This window comes from Melanerpes formicivorus, unplaced genomic scaffold (assembly GCF_026170545.1).
Source record: "Melanerpes formicivorus ecotype bairdi unplaced genomic scaffold, bMelFor1.0.p_v2 SCAF_15, whole genome shotgun sequence".
Lineage (NCBI taxonomy): Eukaryota > Metazoa > Chordata > Aves > Piciformes > Picidae > Melanerpes > Melanerpes formicivorus.
In genome coordinates, this window is record NW_027142367.1 from 8,898,216 (window position 1) to 8,902,016 (window position 3,801).

The following is a 3,801-nucleotide window of genomic DNA, read 5'->3' on the forward strand; positions in this document are numbered from 1 at the left end:
ATAAATGATGAGATGAAAAACAACCCCCTTGTTTGGGTCCCTGTGTTAGCTTCAAAGAATCAACAAAATCTAATGAGCAATTATTATTGTACAGCTCTCTCACATTCCTAATGGAAATAGTTGCACTGATTTCAAAATCTCTCCCACTTCCTGAGCCTGAATAATCTTTGCTTTGAAGTACATTATTGCATGTATGTCAGCTTAGATGGGTTAGTGAGCTGTCACATGACACATGATGGCAAAAGGGGCCAACTAAATAAAATGTACAGTGGCATTATTTCTCCCTAGTGAGGGCCTGATTCAGCCCAGACATGCCTGAAACTTGCCTAACTTTAAGCTGGCACTGAAGTGCCCCACTGAAAAAAAGGAGAGGAATTGCTTGCATGCTTGGAGTGAAGCATGTGGAGTTTAAGTGCTTTGTGGAACCCCAGCCTAAACTAATAGCATTGTATTTCTTGTTCACTGAGAACAAAAGCAAGCTAGTTTGGGATCACTCTGACCTAGATGCTATCAGAGGTTAGCGAAAATGACTGGTCAGACCTGTCAGGACGAAACAGCTGCATCAAGCAATGGGTGGGGGGGAGGAGGGCACCGGAGTTGCAAATAGAAAGACAGAGGGGAAAGAGGAAAAGATGGAAACTGCGTGTTCTGAATACATATGAATGTGCATGTGTGTGTGTGCAGCTGAAACTCGGGGTTTATCATTTGCATATACACAGATCACTGGACATCTTTCGACCAACCTTTCAGAAGCAACCTTATGGCACCATGACTCCCATGCTCTCAGCACTCCTTGGGCACTATTTCCATAAATTATAGTACAAAAGGATAATAGCCTGTTAACAGTCCCAGCACTTTGTGATATACAAAGCACCAAAAGCAAGAGTATTTTCCTTGGTATCCTGTGCCCCTTTTGTGGTCCAGGTATAGCCCCACTTGCAAAATGTAGTAGTGTGCCAGCAGTTTCTGACCTGATTGCAAAGCTAACTAAAGCTAATATATCATGGCAGACTAATCAGGATGACAAGGTTGGGGAGGTGACATTCTCCAAAATCTCCAAATTGTTGTTGGTGTTGTGGTTTGTTTTGGGTTTTGTTTTTTTTTTCTTTTTCTTTTCATCCCCTTAGCAATTTATTTTCTGAATAGCAAAGTTTTCCCCAAGAAAGTTCCAAAATATAGTCAAGGTTAACCATGCTGGGAGCTTATTCAATATTTATGATTCTTTTTTATTTGTACTAGGACTTTTTGGGGACTCCAAATAGTCCATTAATCAAACAGAGTGACAAAATAGGCCATTTGACAATTTGTACAGGGGCTGCATATTTTTTTTTTTCCTGTTCAAGAATAAAGAACCAACTTAACTTCATCAACAATTCCTGATTAATTGTTACAAAGTGTCATCCATAAATTTTCCTTCGATCTAATAATCCTTTCAGAAGACTTAACAATATCCCCAGTGATTTGGGTTTTATTGAGGGCTGAGTTCCTAGAGAAGCAGTGACACAAATAGCTCAAGTGAACTGAGACACCTCCGTGGACAGTCTTCACAGAGTTGACAGTTCTGAAATACAATTATCAGTGTGATCTGCTTAAGAATTCATCATCAGCTCCTGCCTTCTGAAGACTTAAAAAAATACTGAGGCATACAAAGAAAAAGAGGTGATAAGAAGGCATCATTTTCTTCCAGCCTCATAACTGTAAATTGAAGAAAATTATTTTCTTTGCCTGCAGCTCATTGGCATATAGGCAGCATTATATTATAATTTCATAAGCATAAATCCTTTGAATAAATTTCAGAAGAATAACTGAATTAGAAATGCAAGTAAAGTATCTAAAAAACTTAACTGTGCTAGGCAGGAAAAACTGAATGTGAGTAAAACTGGCATGGGAGATTTACTGTCTGCCTGCTCATCCTCTGTCTGTGAAAGGAATGCTCCCCCATTTCCTTCCACTAACCTTATCCAGCTAAGGTAAATTTTAAGAGGGAGAAAATAATATTCATTTCAACCATCATTTCCATACACAGCAGGCGAATGTGAAATCTAACCCACCTTGCTGCCTTCTTTTACAGAATTTCAGCTGTATTTCATCATTAATTAATCCTGGAGATACAACAGGCTTGGGGTTTGTTGTAATTATTGTTATTTGTTTATTTATTAGTAGTAAGCATATGGGAGATCAAAAGCATGCCTCCCAATTGTTCCCTAGCAACAAGTCAGTCAGTTATTCACACAGAAGTCATCTAACCTTCCCACAAAGTGAGTCTGGGATGCAGCTATCCCCTTCCACCATCCCATGAGCTGAGGGATGGTGTGGATGGTGGTGCTCTCCAATGTCCACCTGAGTGAACTGCGAAGTGTCTGCTAAGGGGCAGAAATAACTCACCTTTTCTGAGAAGCCATAGGGAAAGGCTTGGTTTTATAGTTGTATTATAAGACGATTGCAAGTCAGGAGATCAAAGTTAAGCCCTGTTATTGACTTTCTGTCTATTTTGGGCAAGGACTCACTCCTCAGTTACCTGCCTGCCCTTGGGAATTTAGGCTCTCATCTCTCTGTGTCTCAGGTAATCATCTTTAAAATGGGCATGTTAGTATCATATCTTCCACTGCAAATCTTCCCCTATACCTTATCTGTTATGATGGGTGTATTACTATTATAGTACATTTTCAGTTGACCTTGATTGCTAAGACTACCATCAAATTTGGTGCAAAACTCCTAGGATTTCAACTGGAGAAGGTTCAGTATGAACCCAAGTATGATTACCACCCAGGTTATCTAAGCAAGTGTGAAACCCACACAACTTACAGTTAAAGCTATGTGTGTGTTCCCACATTTATTGATCTATTAGCTCTTCACAAAAGCAGTGTAGCAGGAACGTTGCATGGGGAATACAGAGCCAGACAGAGACAGTAGCTCTACTTCAGCTTGCTTCTGTTTGCAGTGTGAATAGCCAGATCAACCAGCACCGGAACAAAAGGACACAGTCTCAAGCTGTGCCAGGGGAAGTTTAGGCTCAAGGTGAGGAAAAGGTTCTTCACAGAGAGAGTTGTTAGCCATTGGAATGTGCTGCCCAGAGAGGTGGTGGAGTCACCATCCCTGGAGATGTTCAAGAGGGGATTGGACATGGCCCTTGGTGCCATGGTTTAGTAGTCATGAGGTCTTGGGTGACAGGTTGGACTTGATGATCTTTGAGGTCATTTCCAATCTTATTGATTCTATGATTCTATGATCTTTGCTGTTGCCCAAGTTTTTCTGCAGAAAATCCAGCACCTTCTGCATGGAAAATACACAATGTTTCCTCCAGTTCTGCCAGCTGCCATGCAGGCTAGAGCTGAAGTATGGCAACACAAACATGCCTTTAGTGTGAAGGGCAGTCCATAGCCATCACAGGGCATGGTGCTTCTCTTCTGTCTTCGGCATGCTGCATAAGTATTAATGGGCTACACCACACCTTGAATTTACTGCAGTTTCAACACACAGAACTTCCACACCTTTCACAATGTGGGCTGCTCAGCGTGCACCAACCTGAAAAACCACAGGGGAAAACACAAGAAATAATTCTGTAATATTATGTGCTATGGCTATTGGTGAACTCAGATAAACAGATTTACACAAGTGATACAAAGTTTACATGGGGCTTAGGGTATGAGTCATATGGCCACTTAGACTAGACAACTGGAAAATTAGGCTAAAGGGGACCTCAGGAGGTTGTCCAGTTTATCTTGATAATCTTTGTTGGGATCCCTGCACAGCTAAATTAGTCACAAACATCTTTTCACTTCCAGTATTACTGGAAGAAAG